Below are 10,508 nucleotides of genomic sequence, written 5' to 3'. Positions count from 1 at the left end.
GATGGAAAGATCTCCCATGCTCATGGATTGGCAGGATTAATATAGTAAAAATGGCCATTCTACCAAAAGCGATCCACAGATTCAATGCAATCCCCATCAAAATACCAATCCAATTCTTCAAAGAGTTAGACAGAACAATTTGCAAATTCATCTGGAATAACAAAAAACCCAGGATAGCTAAAGCTATCCTCAACAATAAAAGGACTTCAGGGGGAATCAGTATCCCTGAACTCAAGCAGTATTACAGAGCAATAGTGATAAAAACTGCATGGTATTGGTACAGAGACAGACAGATAGACCAATGGAAGAGAATTGAAGACCCAGAAATGAACCCACACACCTATGGGCACTTGATTTTTGACAAAGGAGCCAAAACCATCCAATGGAAAAAAGATAGCATTTTAGCATATGGTGCTGGTTCAACTGGAGGTCAACATGTAGAAGAATGCAGATCGATCCATGCTTATCACCCTGTACAAAGCTTAAGTCCAAGTGGATCAAGGACTTCCACATCAAACCAGACACACTCAAACTAATAGAGGAAAAACTAGGGAAGCATCTGGAACACATGGGCACTGGAAAAAATTTCCTAAACAAAACACCAATGGCTTACGCTCTAAGATCAAGAATCGACAAATGGGATCTCATAAAACTGCAAAGCTTCTGTAAGGCAAAGTACACTGTGGTTAGGACAAAACGGCAACCAACAGATTGGGAAAAGATCTTTACCAATCCTACAACAGATAGAGGCCTTATATCCAGAATATACAAAGAACTCAAGAAGTTAGACCGCAGGGAAACAAATAACCCTATTAAAAATGGGGCTCAGCGCTAAACAAAGAATTCACAGTTGAGGAATGCCGAATGGCTGAGAAACACCTAAAGAAATGTTCAACATCTTTAGTCATAAGGGAAATGCAAATCAAAACAACCCTGAGATTTCACCTCACACCAGTGAGAATGGCTAAGATCAAAAACTCCGGGGACAGCAGATGCTGGCGAGGATGTGGAGAAAGAGGAACACTCCTCCATTGTTGGTGGGATTGCATACTGGTACAACCATTCTGGAAATCAGTCTGGAGGATCCTCAGAAAATTGGACATTGAACTGCCTGAGGATCCAGCTATACCTCTCTTGGGCATATACCCAAAAGATGCCCCAACATATAAAAAAGACACGTGCTCCACTATGTTCATTGCAGCCTTATTTATAATAACCAGAAGCTGGAAAGAACCCAGATGCCCTTCAACAGAGGAATGGATACAGAAAATGTGGTACATCTACACAATGGAATATTACTCAGCTATCAAAAACAACGACTTTATGAAATTCATAGGCAAATGGTTGGAACTGGAAAACATCATCCTGAGTGAGCTAACCCAATCACAGAAAGACATACATGGTATGTACTCATTGATAAGTGGCTATTAGCCCAAATGCTTGAATTACCCTAGATGCCTAGAACAAATGAAACTCAAGACGGATCATCAAAATGTGAATGCTTCACTCCTTCTTTAAAAGGGGAACAAGAATACCCTTGGCAGGGAAGAGAGAGGCAAAGATTAAAACAGAGACTGAAGGAACACCCATTCAGAGCCTGCCCCACATGTGGCCCATACATATACAGCCACCCAATTAGACAAGATGGATGAAGCAAAGAAGTGCAGACCAACAGGAGTCGGATGTAGATCGCTCCTGAGAGACACAGCCAGAATACAGTAAATACAGAGGCGAATGCCAGCAGCAAAACACTGAACTGAGAACGGGACCCCGGTTGAAGGAATCAGAGAAAGAACTGGAAGAGCTTAAAGGGGCTCAAGACCCCATATGTACAACAATGCCAAGCAACCAGAGCTTCCAGGGACTAAGCCACTACCTAAAGACTATACATGGACTGACCCTGGACTCTGACCTCATAGGTAGCAATGAATATCCTAGTAAGAGCACCAGTGAAAGGGGAAGCCCTGGGTCCTGCTAAGACTGAACCCCCAGTGAACTAGACTGGTGGGGGGAGGGCGGCAATGGGGGGAGGGTTGGGAGGGGAACACCCATAAGGAAGGGGAGGGGGGAGGGGGATGTTTGCCCGGATACCGGGAACGGGAATAACACTCAAAATGTATATAAGAAATACTCAAGGTAATAAAAAAAAAAAAAAGAAAAGAGGAATTAACGTAAAAAAAAAAGAAGTCAGATTTTAAATGTTGTTTCATTTCACAATAAATGTGTATGCTTTATAATATCAGTGAAGGAAATAGGAAAGAGTTATTCTCTAAAGAGAAGACAGTTTAACAAAATTTAAAAATTAAATATAGCAGAAAATTCTCTTAAAATATGTAGAACAAAGAAGGGAATAATTTTTTTTTGAGTTTAGTGTTAGCTAAATAGATAATATGAAAATTAAAAAGCCTAGAAACATTAATGAAGGGATGAGTTTTTCTTTTGCTGGAAGATTACTTGGTAGGTTTGATATCAAGCCAATCAACAGCTGAACAGATAATAGATGAAACATAAAAAAGAAATAACTTTTGCTATTGTTTGAAAATTGCTATGTGAATTTGATAACAAAGCCTATGGAATTAGGTGGATAAAACTAAATATAACTTTAAAATGTCTGTGTAAAGGAATTTATTATCAGATAATAAAACTGATAGCAAGAACTATGAAAATCTAATATGGCTATGTATAATCAAACTTTTGTCATTTTGGCATGAGAGATTGAGCCAGGACTTTGGGCATTCTTGGTCAATAAACAACATATCTAGATCTATAAATAGGTGATAAAGGTCCAAGTAAATAGCATGCAATTAGCTATTAAATCTTGAAGAATATTAATTTCAAAATTGGTCCATAATTTGTATAATATTTTATTTTGAAGGATAATGTGCCAAATCACATGTGAAAAGCAAGTCAATATCACGAATATTCCTGGCAATAGTCTCTAAAGTGATTTTTTTCTTTTATTGGATATTTTTTAAATTTACATTTCAAATGTTATTCCCTTTCCCAGTTTCAGGGACATAAGTCACCTTTCCCATCCCTCTCCCCTTCTTCTATAAGGGTGTTTCTCTCCCCATCCACCCACTTTCAGCCCCCTCCCCCACTGACATTCACCTACACTGGGGTATCAAGCCTTGGTAGGACCAAGGGCTTCTTCTTCCATTGGTGTACAACAATTCCATCCTCTGATATATATCCAGCTGGAGCCATGGATCAGTCCATCTATAATTTTTGAGTAGTGGTTTAGTCCCTGGAAGCTCTGGGTGGTTGGCATTTTTGTTCTTATGGGGTTCCAAGCCCCTTCAGCTCTTTCAATTCTTTCTCTAATTTCTCCAATGGGAATCCAATTCTCAGTTCAATGGTTTGCTGCTAGCATTTGCCTCTGTATTTGACATGCTTTTTCTGAGCCTCTCAGGAGACATCTATATCTGGCTCCTGTCAGCATGCACTTCTTGGATTTATCAATATTGTCTAGTTTTGGTAACTGTACATATATGGGGTGTATACTCATGTGGGGCAGGCTCTAAATGGCCATTCTTTCAGTCTCAGCTCCAAACTTTGACTCCATAACCCCTACTATGTATATACTTTTTCCCCCTTTTCAAAAGGATTAAAGCATCCTTACTTTGGTTGTCCTTCTTGAGCTGCATGTGGTCTGTGGATTGTATCTTGGGTAATTCGGGCTTTTGGGCTAATATCTATTTATCAGTAAGTGCATACTTTGGGTGTTTTTCTTTGATTGGATTACTACACTCAAGATGATATTTTTTTAGTTCCATCTATTTGCCTGTGAATTTCATGGAGTCATTGTTTTTGACAGCTAAATAGTACTCCATTGTGTAGATATACCACATTTATTGTATCCATTCCTCTGTTGAAGGGCATCAGGGTTCTTCACAGTTTCTGACTATTATAAATAAGGCTGCTATGAACATAGTTGAGCATCTGACTTTGTTGTATGTTGGAGCACCTTTTGGGTATAAGCCCATAAGAGGTAAAGTTGGGTCCTGAAGTAGGACAATGTCCAATTTTCTGAAGAACCTCTAGACTGATTTCCAGAGTGGTTGTGCCTTTTTGAAATCCCACCAACAATAGAGGAGTGTTCCTCTTCCTCCACATACTTGCCAGCATCTGTTGTCACCTGAGTTTTTTATCTTAGCCACTCTGACTGGTATGAGGTGGAATCTCAGGGTTGTTTTCAATTGAATTTCCCTGGTGACTACAGATGTTTAGCATTTCTTTAGGTAATCCTCAACCATTTCATAGTCCTCTGGTAAGAATTCTTGGTTTAGTTTTGTACCCTATTTTTAATAGGGTTATTTGGCTCTCAGGAGCCTAACTCCTTGAGTTCTTTGAATATTTTGGATATTAATCCTCTATCATATGTAGGATTGGAAAAGATCTTTTTCCAAACTGTTGGTTACTGTTTTGTCCTAATGACATTGTCCTTTGTCTTACAGAAGCTTTGCAGTTTTATGAGGCCCCATTTTTTTATTCTTAATCTTAGACATAAGCCATTGACATCTTGTTCAGGAAATTTTCCCCAGTGCCCCTGTGGTCAATACTCTTCACCACTTCTTCTTCTATTAGTTTGAGTGTATCTGGTTTGATGTGGAAGTCTGTGATCCATTTGGACTTAAGCTTTGTAAGGAGTGATAAGAATGGATTGATTTACATTCTTCTGCATGCTGACCATCAGTTGAACCAGCACTATTTGTTGAAAATACTATCTTTTTCCCGCTGGGTGGTTTTAACTCCTTTATCAAAGATCAAGTGACCATAGGTATGTGGATTCATTTCTGAATCTTCAGTTCTATTCCACTGATCTATCTGCCTGTCTCTATACCAATACCATACTTTTTTTTAATCACTATTGCTCTCTAATACTGCTTGAGGTCAGGGATAGTGATTCCCCCAGAAGTTCTTTAATTGTTGAGGATAGTTTTCACTATATAGGGTTTTTTGTTATTCCAAATGAGTTTGGAGATTTCTCTTTCTAACTCAATGAAGAATTGATTTAGAATTTTGATGGAGATTGCATTGAATCTGTAGATCGCTTTTGGCAAAATGACCATTTTTACAATATTAATTCTGCCAATCCATGAGCAGAGGAGGCCATTCCTCTTCTGATATCATCTTCAATTTCTTTCTTCAGAGACTTGAAGTTCTTGTCATAAAGATCTTTCTCTTGTTTGGTTAGAGTCACACCAAAGTATTTTATATCGCTGTGACTATTGTGAAGGGTGTTATTTCCCTAATTTCTTTCTCAGCCTGTTTATCCTTTGAGTAGAGGAAGGCTACTGATATGTCTTAGTTAATTTTATAACCAGTCAATTTGCTAAAGTTGTTTATCAGGCTTAGTAGTTCTCTAGTGGAACTTATGGGGTCTCTTAAGTATACAATCATAGCATCTGCAAATAATGGTATTTTGACTTCCTCCTTTCCAAATTGTATCCCTTTTGCCTCCTTTCATTGTCTAATTGCTCTGGCTAGGATTTCTAGTGCTATTAGTAATAAGTAGGGAAAGTGTAGACAGCCTTGTCTAGTCCGTGATTTTACTGAGATTCCTTCGAGTTTCTCTCTATTTAGTTTAATGTTAGCTACTGGTTTGCTGTGTATTACTTTTACTATATTTAAGTATGGGTATTAATTTCCTGATCTTTCCATGGCTTTTATCATGAAGGGGTGATGAATCTTGTCAAATGCTTTTACAGCAACAAAGGAAATGATCATGTGGGTTTTTTTGAGTTTGTTTTTACAGTGGATATTATGATGGGTTTCTGTATATTGAACCATTCCTGCATCCCTGGGATGAAGCCTACTTGATCTTGATGGATAATCATTTTGACGTGTTCTTGGATTCAGTTTGTGAGAAGTTTATTGAGTATTTTTGTGTCAATATTTCCTAAGAGAAATTGTTCTGATGTTCTCTTTCTTGGTTGGGTCTTTGTGTGGTTGAGGTATGAGCATAATTGTAGTTCATAGAAGAGATTGGGTAGTGCTCTTCTGTTTTTATTTTGCAGAATAGTTTGTAGTATTGGTATGAGGTCTTCTATGAATGTCTGATAGAATTATGCACTAAAGCCATCTGGTCCTGGGCTCTTTTTGGTTGGGAGTTTAGTAACTGCTTCTACTTCTTTAGGAGTTATGTGACTGTTTAGATGGTTTAACTGATCCTGATTGAACTTTGGTACCTTGCATTTGTCTAGAACTTTGTTCATTTCTACTCCTGTTATGTGTATTTGCTTCTTTTTGGTCTAGATCTTTTAGGTTGGCTGCCAAGCTGCTAATGTATGCTCTCTCCTGTTTCTTTTGGGAGACACTCTGAACTATGAATTTTCCTCTTAGCACTGTTTTCATTCTGTCCCATAAATTTGGGTATGTTGTGCCTTCCTTTTCATTAAATTATAAAAAGTCTTTAATTTCTTTTCTTATTTCTTCCTTGAACTAATTATCATTGGGTAAATCATTGTTCAACTTCCATGTATATGTGGGCTTTCTGTCATTTTTGTTGTTATTGAAGACCATTTTTAGTCCGTGGTGATCTGATAGGATGCATAGGATTACTTCAGTCTCCTCGTATCTATTGAGGCCTATTTTGTGACCGATTATATGGTCAATTTTGGAGAAGGCACCTTGAGGTGGTGAGAAGTTATATTCTTTTGATTTAGGATGAAATGTTCTATAAATATCTGTTAAGACCATTTGGTTCATAACTTCTTTTAGTTTCTCTATGTCTCTATTTAATTTTTGTTTCCACTATCTGTCCATTGATGAGTGTGCAGTGTTGAAATCTCCTACTGTTATTGTTTGAGGTACAATGTGTGCTTTGAGCTTTAGTAAGGTTTCTTTTATGAATGTATGTTTCCTTGCATTTGGAGCATAGATATTTAGAATTGAGAATGAATTTTTCCTTTGGTGAATATGAAGTGTTCTTCCTTATCTCTTTTTGATAACATTTGGTTGAACGTCAATTTTATCTGATATTATAATGGCTATTCCACCTTGTTTCTTTTTGCTTGCACAGGAGTTTTCCAGCTTTTTACTTTGAGGTAATATCTGTCTTTGCCTCTTAGGTGTTTCCTGTATGCAGCAAAATGCTGGGTCCTCTTTACATATCTACTCTGTTAGTGTATATCTTTTTATTGGGGAGTTGAGTCCTCTGATTTAAGAGATAATAAGGGATAGCGATTGCTGCTTCCTGTTATTTTTGTTGTTAGAGGTGGAATTATGTTTGTGTGTCACCCTTCTTTTTGTTTCATTGCAAGGAGATGTATTTCTTGCTTTTTATAGGGTATAGTTTCCCTCCAGGTGTTGTAATTTTCTATTATCATACAAATGATAATAGAAAGGGCTAGACTTATAGAAAGGTATTTTGTAAATTTGGTTTTGTCTCCATCTATGTTTATTGAGAATTTTGCTGGATATAGTAGTTTGGGCTGCCATTTGTGTTCTTTTCAGGTCTGTATGACATCTGCTCAGGATCTTTGGACTTTCATAGTGTCTGGTGAGAAGTCTGGTATAATTCTGATAGGTCTGCCTTTATATTTTTCTTGACCTTTTTCCTTTACTATTTTTCATATTCTTTCTTTGTTTTGTGCATTTGGTGTTTTGACTATTATGTGACAGGAGGAATTTCTCTTCTGGTGCAATCTATTTGGAGTTCTGTATGCTTCTTGTATTTTATGGGCATCTCTTTCTTTAGGTTAGGGAAGTTTTCTTCTATAAGTTTGTTGAAGATATATACTGTCCCGTTAAGTTGGGAGTCTTTTCTGTCACTTTCAGTTGGAAGTCTTCACTCTCTTCTATGCCTATAATTCTTAGGTTTGATCTTCTCATTGTGTCCTGGAGTTCCTGTATGTTTTGGGCTAGGAGCTTTTTGCATATTACATTATCTTTTGATGGTTGTGTCAATGTTTTCTATGGTATCTTCTGCCCCTGAGATTCTTTCTTCTATCTCTTGTATGCTGTAGGTGATGCTTGTATCTATGACTCCTAATCTCTTCCCTAGGTTTTCTATCTCCAGGGTTCTCTCCCTTTGTGCTTTCTTTATTGTTTCTATTTCCATTATTAAATCCTGTACAGTTTTGTTTAATTCCTTTACCTGTTTGGTTGTGTTTTCCTTTAATTCTTTAAGGGAATTTTGCGTTTCCTCTTTAACGGCTTCTACTTATTTACTTGTGTTGTTCTTTATTTCTTTAAGGGAGTTATTTATGTCCTTCTTAAAGTCCTCCACCTTAATTCTAAAATATGATTTTAAATCCAAATCCTGCTTTTCCAGTGTGTTTGGATATCCAGTATGCGCTTTGGTGGGAGAACTGGGCTCTGATGATTCTAAGTAATCTTGGTTTCTGTTGCTTAGGTTCCTGTGCTTGCCTCTTGCCATCAGGATGTCTCTGGTGTTAGCTTGTTTGCTGTCTTCGACAGTGGCTTGAACCTCCTATAGGCCTGTGTGTCAGTACTCCTGTAGACCTCTATTCTTTCAGCTGGATCTGGGAACAGAGAGCTACTCTTGTGTTTGTGTGACCTCAAGCCTCCAGGCAGGTGGCTTGGTACAGAAGAGTTGGTCTTAACCTCTTAATTGTGCAGGCACTCCTGACAACGGACTTACACTTATTGGCACAGGCAGAAACATGAAGGGTCCTTCCCCTGACTGCTTTTAGGTCCATGTTCCTAGAGGGCACAGATGGTACTAGGCAATTTCCTCTTGGGTCTGAAATGTGGGCAGAAAATAATTGTCTCCTTTGAATTTTCAGAAGTGTTGGCACTTCTGAGGGTCCAGATCTCTCTCAATGGGATTTGGGTGCAGGGAGGTGTTGGACCATTTCAGTTCAGTTCCAACACAGTCAGATTACATCAGGTTCCTGATGCTGACTCTTCCTGTATTCCTCTATCCAGAGGCACTATGTAGTTTCCTCTTGGGCCAGGATTGTGAGCAGAAGTGGACAGAAGTGTTGATCTCCCCTGAGGTCTCAGGATTGTCCGCACTTCTGGGAGTTCAGCTCTCCCCTCCCCATGGGATTTAGGTGTAGGGAGCTGTGGGCCTCTAACGTGTGTTAAGTACTGCTCAAAATATTTTTCTTTCAAAGAATGGCAACAGAAAAGTGTTTATTCCTGAAGTACTGCACTTTTATTGTTTGATTTTTTTTTGTTTATTTTGTCATTTTTGTTGTTTTGTTTTCTTAGATTTTACCATCAGTCACCACAGTTTGCTTTTGCTAATTTCAAACCCCAAGATAAATGTGGCATAATCCTTCTGGGACATGTTCTTGTTAAATGGATATAAACAAGGTGAATTAGGAGTATTAAATGTGCTCAAAGTTGCATGCTCTTTTCCTTGAGTTAAAGTGAACAGCAGAATATCTAAAGTATTTTGGGAGGCTGGAATCTAAGATTCGAAGTTTAGCTTCCAATTTATTATTTTATTTAATAAACATGGTGATTGTTTACTGTGCTGTCCAAATAATATGTATTTTTCAAATTCTGATTAACTCATAATAATGCCTTGGGATTAAAATCAAAGTTTCACTGTCAGAAACAAAAGACTAACCTTAGAACTCACAGTACTGAAGTAAAAAGGAGTTCTATTTAAAATTTTAAAAGTTTGTGAATTTTTTGAGTAATGAATATACTTCAAAATAAGGATATTCATGAATGCATAGAAAATTGAGAAATGCTTTTTATTTGAGGTTTTAAACAAGCTATATATTAAATTTTAATATAAAAAATACAGTTAAAAGGCCTTTAAAATTTAAAGTCAACAGGGCATGGGTAGTCTTCTACAAAAATGATTTGATGATTATGTCTAGGAATGACTAGTATTGAGTATTTTTGATTTTTTTTTATTTTCTACACGCTAGAGGTTGTGGGTCTCTGTAAATGACCAGTTATCGTAAACCAAAAAAATCAATTTTTGGAGTTCCATTAAGACATGTCCCTTTAGCAGATGTGTCATTTTTGACTCTTCTGGAATGACTATAACCTAACTGTCCTCAGGTTCTTGGCTGCTTAAATGGTGCAAGATATGATATTTCTCTTGCAATAGATAGTTTTCTCCTTCTGCCATGTAAATAAAAAAAAAATAGGTCTTCAGTATTGGCGACAGGAACCCTTATTAGATAAACCATCTCTGGAACATGTCCCTATAATTCATTAAGAGAAATGGAGTTTGCATCTCACACTAGTTTTTTGTTTTGTTTTGTTTTGTTTGTTTTTTCTCTCACTAGTTTTGAAAGAATTACTAGAGAATAAGAAGACATTTACTAAGTTTTGGGATAATGACTAAATTTAATTACTTTTTTGTATCTCACTAAATTATCAAAGACTATTTATTTATTTATTTTTATACTCCAGATTTTATTCCTCTCCCAGTCCACCACCCGAGGGTTCCATATTCCATAATTCTTCCTCCTCCCACTCCCTTCCCCATCTACACAAGGATGTTCAAGTCCTTTGTTTTCTTGCTGAAAAAAAATGACAGTGTGCATACCTTATGGTTTTGTTTTTTAACT

Source organism: Rattus norvegicus, chromosome 3 (assembly GCF_036323735.1).
Source record: "Rattus norvegicus strain BN/NHsdMcwi chromosome 3, GRCr8, whole genome shotgun sequence".
Classification (NCBI taxonomy): domain Eukaryota; kingdom Metazoa; phylum Chordata; class Mammalia; order Rodentia; family Muridae; genus Rattus; species Rattus norvegicus.
The sequence above is the reverse complement of the archived record's forward strand: the minus strand, read 5'-3'. Positions refer to the sequence as shown.